The sequence below is a fragment of the Gasterosteus aculeatus genome, chromosome X (assembly GCF_964276395.1).
Source record: "Gasterosteus aculeatus chromosome X, fGasAcu3.hap1.1, whole genome shotgun sequence".
NCBI lineage: Eukaryota > Metazoa > Chordata > Actinopteri > Perciformes > Gasterosteidae > Gasterosteus > Gasterosteus aculeatus.
Genome location: NC_135698.1, coordinates 5,027,637 through 5,036,135, shown reverse-complemented (window position 1 = coordinate 5,036,135; position 8,499 = coordinate 5,027,637). Strand labels below are relative to the sequence as shown.

At 43.3% G+C, this 8,499-nt stretch overlaps 1 long non-coding RNA gene across 1 annotated transcript; it reads right to left on the bottom strand.

Annotated features, from left to right (window-relative positions):
- LOC144383625 (uncharacterized) lies at nt 1-2,660 on the bottom strand. Its single transcript, XR_013451050.1, has 3 exons — nt 587-2,660; nt 363-477; nt 1-267 (listed from the first exon to the last, which is right to left on the bottom strand). It is a non-coding gene; the product is annotated as an uncharacterized LOC144383625 (long non-coding RNA).
- Between the last annotated feature and the right edge of the window lie 5,839 nt (nt 2,661-8,499).

Below are 8,499 nucleotides of genomic sequence, written 5' to 3'. Positions count from 1 at the left end.
TCTGCCCACACTTGGGTAACGGCGGTTTAAAAAACTACAGCTCAGTAAACTGTCCGTTAGCCTCCTCGGGGTTGTAGACCGTCACTGGCGCAGTGTTTTCCGAGGCAGGTCTGTTGTGCAGGCGGCTCGTGTGTGTGTGGCGACCGTACAATCCACCCCGAGTCCCCGCCAACAACGCCGTCCCCTCCGTCCGACGAGCTCTACGGTGGCGGATTTCCAGAGTTCCATCTCGTCATCAGCCAGCGCACTTTGTCTCGATTCCAGCAGCTGTAAAAACAACAATGAATCAGTACTGTGCGATGCGTACGGACACAACACATCTATCAATGCACCTGAAAAAAAGTCAGCAAATAAACTCTGACCCTCTTTCTTCTCGCTCGACTCCGCGCTGAATCCTTCGCAGCTTCCGCCCGCAGTGAGTGTTCCGGCTGAACCTGAAGCTCCTGCGTCCCGTCTCACAATACGTCTCACAGGCGGCTGGAAAACAGTTAAATGAGTGTGGTATGAATACAAAATCAAAAAAAATCAAAATCAAGTCACAGTAACATTTAACAAGGAAGGAGAAACAGTAAACAGTGTCACTTACACACAATGACGTCGTCTAAATCTGGACTTTTCCCGGAGCAAATACGAGGTCACCGCCTCATTATGAGGCGAGATTAGTCTGTGAAAACAAAATGTATTGTTATGATCCTGTTGTTGTTGTTCCTCTCCTCCATGGACAGAAACCGCTCGTTGATATCGGCAGTTTGTTGTTGGAGTTGACGAGACGATCCACTGAGAGCATTTAGCAGCAGCTTCTCGTCTGTCTGCGGACTGGCCGAAAGTTGGTGACCGCGGAGAGGAGTTGAAGGCGAGTTGAACGCGAGACATCGTCCCGCCATTATTCACAAACCAGCAAAAACCAAACAAAGGAACTGGAGATGCAGTTCTTCTGAATATAGTAACACACACGTGTTTGTATGCTCGTCTTGCAAGTACTGCTGTATCAGTCATGCCTATGACCTCCCACGTGATTGGACGAGGAGTCTAAGGGTCCTCCAATCACATACGAGGTTATTGTTATACGGAAGGACCAGTATTTTAGGAAGACAAATGGTTGGGACTTTGAAACGGCTGATATGCTTTATGTAAAGCAGTGTTTTGGTGTCAGCAGAACGACTTTCCCTAGAAATCTGTACAGTGGTGCCTCTTTCTCCATTCCACCAGACACTCTTGGATGAGTCTGACATACATGCAATGTTGACAATGTATCCTCAGATGTACCCTTGTGTCACTGAGGTTGAATGTTTTGCCATGACATGTAAACGGGTAACATATATGAATGTAACTTACTCAATCGATAGATACAGAGCATAAAGGTCAGCATATGTTTATGCTAAGTGGTGTGGAAACACTAACAGTTTTGAGGAACCCGTCCTTGACCCTCTAGCAGAACTACGACCAGCCATTATAAAGCAGTTTATAGTTGTTAATGTTGTGTCAAAGGGTACGGCATTTAAACATGTTCTTGCACAGGTTTCCTGGCTTCATCCCCACCCGGACAGACATTTTTATGGAAAGCCAATAGAAGTTTGGGGCTTGCAGGGAACATATACGTCATACCCAGCATCATTTCTGCCAGTTGAGCGCATTGCTAGAAGATGTGTGGTTAATACATCCTCTGTGCATTTAAGTAAGACCAAAGAAAAGGTCACTGTAGTCCTGCCACTATGCACTGTAGTTGAGCTCTAGGAGACTGTGATCTCTGCAGACCATCATTCTGATTCAAATGTTGTTTGCATGGAATGCTCATTTTACCTTGATTAAAACTCATTTTTTAAAGAAGTTATTTTGTGTATTTTTTTACATAACATTTGCCATTGCTAATGGCGTACACAGTAATCTAGCATATTTGAATTAACTAAATCAATTCAAGCTCAAATGTAAGAGTGTATAATTAGGGTCTATAACTACTGAGCCTGATGTATTTGTACCAGAGATTTTCTTTCCTTTTAAAAAAATGTCACCTGGGCTAAAACTCCCTCTGCGACCCTGATTTGCATTTGTATAGCTCACAGCATTTTCATTTACATGTCAAAGCCTCCCCTAGAATTAGGAGGAGGGGGGTCATGGGGGAACAACTGCCAAGGGAGGCCCACATGAATTTCTGACAATTTACGGCAGTTTTCGGCGTTGCCCGCAAATTGCCGCAAACCTGAAATTCCACGACAATTTACAGTGCCGCATACTGCCGAAAATCCCACTTTTCATGCAGTGAAGTCCATAAGTGCAGGAAAATCTGTTCCAAGCAGAACATCTACAGGCAGATGTTCTACCACCCCAACGGTCAGCAGGTACGATTGATCATCGATAACCACAGCCACTTCCGCTTTAGGGTAGGCATGACTATCGCCATGTACACAGATAATGTCCGTTTTGTTACTACGGTCCAGGTTACCCACGGGTATGAGACATTTCTTTGCTAGGGAAGTGAAGCTGCCAGTATCTAATAGTGCAGTCACCTGCTGGCCATTTAGTGTTAATGTCTTTATTTTTATCCTCATTTCCTTGTTCTCAGCAGTGTCTACTTCATTCCCGGGCGCATAACAGGAGCATGTGACCTTTGCTTTACGTTCGGGGACATACAGAAAATGTGTGGCCTGGCTGCTGGCAATAGAAACAAATTAAGTTCTTACCAGTAGCAGTGTTGGTTGTACCTGGAGTTTTCTGGCTGCCTCTTCCTGCTCCGTTCTGGGGTGCGGAGGCTGGAAAACAGGTTGAGGTCCACTGCTTGTCGGACGAAAAACGGGACCACCTCTGCAAGCATTCTGGTACTGGAGGGCCAACCTGGCAGCAGTCAATCCTTCCGTGGGCTCATGTTCCTTAACCCAGGTTATCACCTCTGGAGTAAGGCCGCGAAGGAGCTGCTCCAGGATAAGACTCTCACCGATCTTCTCCTTGGAGCATTGTTCTGGTCGAATCCAGCGGCGGTAGAGTCCCTTGAGCCGATGGTATTTCTGTGGGGGTTTCTTCCATTGGCACTGAGCCAGAACGAAACTGCTGCCGGTACGTTTTAGGGGAAATGTCAAATTTGATAAGCAATGCTGCTTTCAGAGCTGTGTAGGAGTGGGTTTGTTCCTCATCCATTGCTGTATAGGCTTCCAATGCCCTCCCAGAAAGCAGTGGAATAAGACTGCATGCCCACTCAGCCGCTGGCCATCTCCATGTCTTGGCTATGCGTTCAAAGCGTAACAAATTGTTCTCAATATCCTCACCCATTTCATATGGGGGAATTTTTGGCTCTGAATAGGGCCTCCAGTCTGGTCTTGGTGGGTCAGGTCTGCCCTCTGAGCCTGAATTAGGAGGCGATGGCAATGCTGACTGGTCCCTGCCATGGCGATGAGCCGCTGGTGTAGGGAGGTACATTCTGGGACTGCTTGCTGTCAGCTGCCAATTGCGGATTTAGCAGGGGTTGAGCTGCTGGTTGCAGAGACACTCGGAGGCTACGTGGTTCCTCCAGCAGGCCCTCTTCTCTTCGCTGTTGTGCTGTCAGAAAGTCATTCATTATGGACACCAGGTCTCCTCCTGAGCCGCTGAACGAGCCAGGTGTGGGCCGCTGTCGTTTCTCTTCCTCCGCTGAGGAAGACGTTGAATTTGCGGTCTCCCATGCAGTCTGTTTGTCTGTTTTTGACGCCAACTCGTCCTCTTCCCGAAATGCCACTGGCTGAGACCGCAGACCAGCTCTGCGTGGTCTGGGAAGCCGACCTGCCCTCCTCCGACTAGCCATCCCACTTCTGACACCATATGTGACGGGTTCCCTCTCAGTCCTTGCTGAATCTCACAAAACGATGACGTAGTCGTAGGTAGAGTTGGTGCATTTTTATTCTTCTTCTTTGAAAGTGCAAACCAGTGATAACTAGTGTTGTTACCTCCGACCCTCCTGCTTCGAAGCTTGTGTCGAAATATGAACCAGTGCAGGGCGAAGCAAATGTATCGGTGCTTGGTTCGTTCGCTGCTGATCACGTGATCAGTGACGTCCGAAGCTTCGGTCCGGCTCACAGTGACGTCATCAGTGACGTCCGAAGCTTCGTTCCGGCGCACAGTCACGTGACCGCTTCGATTTGATTCAAATGGGCGCGAAACAGGGTTCGGGCTGGTCTGTTTGATACAGTCAAAGTCAGTGTTGTTGTAGTAGTAGTAGTAGCAAAGCGCAAATTTACAATGGAACCTGTGGCAAAGAGAGGTCGCTCCGAGATGTGGGAGCACTTAAATTTGATTTCCTCTAACAAGGTTTGTAATAGGCAGGCCAAGTCTGTCATTTGTATTGTGTAATTATGGATGTTTATTTTTATTTGGGTTTTGTAGTTAAACTATACATGTGCCTTTTATTTTATTCGTGAAAAATGTTCTGTTGTCAGGTCCAATGTTTGGTTTGCCATCAGCAATTGGCCTATAACAATAACCCCTCATCCATGCTGAGGCACTTTCGTTCCAAGCATGAGGCTGGTCAAGCTGCAGCAAGCATCCATGGTGGGTACAATTCCTCTAATTCAGTAGGTCCCTTCTACATGTAATCTTAATGTTATAAATACATAATATGTTTATACATTAATTTTATTCCAGCATTTACTCATTAAAAAGTATTATTATAATATAATAATATTATGTATCCATGGCCTGTTGTATTGTAGGTGATAGGAAGGCCAAGATTGACGAGGCACTGGTGAACATGATTGTTCAACACCCTGGACATGCTGCAAAGGCTCTATGAGCAGAGAGAGCCAGTGGGTGCAGCCTTGGCCTCTCTGCAAACAGATGTGTCACTACTCACCTCAAACCAGTACGCCAGTATTAGTCAGTGCATTGCACTTTTGACCCCGCTCAAAGAAGTAACAGTCAAGCTTTCTGCAGAGAAACACGTGTCTGGTTCAAAAATAATACCCTTGGTCAAGATATTGCGGCACACAATTGCAGCCAAACAAAAGCAGCTGACGGAAATCAATAATAATTTCATGCCCCATCCCATGTGTCCACAAGCACCTCAATATCTTGTCATAAGAAACCTGTCCAAAAGCACAATCACTACCCCACTGACCTTTCCTCCGTAAATTACCCACATTCAAACAATTCACATAAGTCCCCATGACTGCCATTATCTGCACATGCAGTAGAAAGCACTTGCTGGTATTTCAAATCATATTGCTTACATATAACTCTATACTATATATATATATATATATATTTATTTATATATAATATATATAATGTATATATATATATAATGTATATATATATGTGTATATATATATATATATATATTTATATATATATATATATTCTTCTATTAGGTGCAGAAAGACACATAGATACATGTTCCACTTTTTCCCAATGTACAGAGAATTGAAATGCACAAACAAGGACACAATTCAAACCTGAAAAACAATAGTTTTATTCATATAGGAATCCATGTATTTATTGGTTCAACTTTTCATAAATTGCGCTTTCTTGTTCTTCTGAGTTTGTACCCTATATGAATGCACTTACTGTAAGTCGCTTTGGATAAAAGCGTCAGCTAAATGACATGTAATGTAATGTTCAACCCACAGAGAGGTCCAAAATATACTGGTAGGCTATTCGAAACATTTGCACTACAAGTTTTCAACAGCAGAGGTCATCATAGAGTTTTCGATGCATTGAATGAATGCACCTTTTTCCAATACAATTGGCTGGAAAGCTTCACTGTTCTTCAGGTATGGCCCTTGAAATCAGGGACAAGAGGTGTCGTGCAGCCTCTGTGGCTGTACGTGCATCATACTGGAAAGGGATTTTAGATGTATGGACATGGTAAAAGGACGTTATAGTGTACTGTACAGGCTGTATTAAAATAAATAAATCCATTACCTGAGGTTGTGTCGGTGACAGTAATGTAATGTTTGAGTGTAATCATTTAATCAAAAAGAACAAAAAATCATGAATAATAAGAAATATAATTTGATGGACAGCCTTTCTGTGTGGAGTCTGCATGTTCTCCCCGTGTCTGTGTGGGTTCTCTCCGGGTTCTCCGGCTTCCTCCCACAGTCCAAAGACATGCTCTGGGGATCAGGTTAATTGGGGACTTTAAATTGCCCGTAGATGTGTGAATGTGAGTGTGAATGGTTGTGTGTCTCTGTGTAGCCCTGCGATTGGCTGGCGACCAGTCCAGGGTGTACCATGTCTATCGCCCGAAGTTGGCTGGGATGGACTCCAGCCCCCCCGCGACCCTGTGTGCAGGATAAGCGGTTTGACAATGGATGTATGAATAATCGTTGGAGCTACTAACTGTTGTGCAGCTAATAAGCTTTACACTGACTGCTAAACACATGAATAAATCAAAACAATGTGTGCCAAGTGGGAACACAAGTCTGGGGCCAGACAGCAGTAACTTGGCTTTAACAATACAAAGCCATATGCTCGCCTACAATGAAATGGGCTTTAATTTGCACATCTGAACCCATGCAATCCTTAATCCCCACCATATTAACAGCACACATTGTAGAGATTTGGGGCCTGCATTAAGTCTACCGTATGCAAGCAGTTGGCAAAAAGTTACGTCCCGCAGTGTGTCCAGCTTGCGTGGCAATCAGATGTTTACATTAAAGTCTAGGGTATTGAATTCAGTAGCCAACCATACGCCTGTTGAAATAGAATACATCCTAATGTGGGGTGGGACCTGGGACCATGTAACCATTTTGCTTGGAGTGAACACCCATCTCTCAAGTTTCCCCTGACCACATGTTCTGCACGTGTTATGCCTACAAGGAGAGTTATTTCTACAAAGATAAACCTTACAAAAGAGGACCTTGTTATTGTGACTTCATTGTGACGTCAACCATTGGTTTTTGTACTACAATTATGAATCCTCGAGTTCTACAATTAGGGAACCGAAGTGACGATATTCAGAATGTACAAGTGACAGAGTAGTAGCTTCGGTATGGAGCCAAATCCAGCTCAAACGTTTTTGAAAAACAACCTGAACCAACCTTCAAAGCTTTGTTGTTGAACATTGAAAAATACAACACTATTTTTTAAAACCCCCCCATTTTTTTTTTTCACTTATATATTTTTTGGGATATTCGGTGTAATGTATTTTTAGGTTACAGATTTTATGTTTTCAGATTCAAATCTTATATTTTCACTTTCAGATCGTTTTTCGCATTCAAATCTTTTTTTTCACATTCAGACTTTTGACCCTGATGTGGCGTAGGGGGCGGGGCATCAACTGGGAGGGGTGTGAAGAATGAAAAAAAGAAAAAAAGATTTTATAAAAAAAAAAAAATGAAACAGTCAAAACTATGATCCACCCAAAAATACATGCTCTGGGGATCAGGTTGAGGACTCTAAATTTCCCGTAGGTGTGTGAGTGTGAATGGTTGTATGTCTCTGTGTTAGCCCTGCGATTGGCTGGCGACCGATCCAGGGTGTACCCAGTCTCTCGCCCGAAGTTGGCTGCGATAGACTCCAGACATATATGTTGTAGAATACAGGATCGAAGTGCACATGCGCAACATGGATTTTTCGCTTGTCTGCAGTGAATGGACAGTAAAACTGCACCTGTCATTGTAACTAAACAATGGAATAACACACATATTGCATCTATAATTCTAAGAATGAACAGTAAAAATACAAATACAAGTTTATTAAATACAATTATTTAATAAACATTTTTATGTTTGAATTTTTGCAGGTAGGCAGTGACTGCACGTCACTGGCACCACATGTGGCTGAGGAACCCAGTGACAAAAGCCATCAACCAAGAATATGTATTTCTATTCCAAATCCTGGTATGAAAATTTATACTGACACATTTCGTATCTACTTGTCTGTGACATTAATACTAACCCATGAAAAGTGATTTAACCATCAAAATACGCACAAGGTGACGCTATGGCTTCGATGTCTGATTTTTAAGGAGCGATGGGATGTGCAGTTTTTCTTAATTCAGGCACCGGCTGTGTCAAGTTACCCAAACAAGCAGTAGCGGACATGAAGCAAATGTACTTTCAAAATAAAATGTGTTTAAAAACTATACTTACATTGGACCGAAATAAAGGTGTGATTACATTCTTTTATTTTTTATTCATGTTTTAGTAGAGAATTTGGAGGAGCTTGATTTACACAGTCATCCGAATCTTCATAATGATGAGACATTAATTATTTTTAAGGGTGTCTCATCTGTTTGGAAAACCCTTTCTGAACAGGTATCTAAACGATTAAATGTTGATTTTCTGGCCCTACATAGCATGTGAAGAAATGTTTCCGCCTTGCAGTAATATTCACGAACTAGTTGCTAAAATGATTTTTTAGTTGATAGTCAGTCCTGATGCAGTGTGATGCATGGACCTACGGGTGAATAGACAGCAACGCCTACCTATCTGTTCTACTGCACCACTTGGCTAGTCATTACTGGAAGGTTTATTCTAGAAAAACACCAACCGGAAGTGTACTCCCTACGCGCGGTGGGATTTGATGCTAATCTAC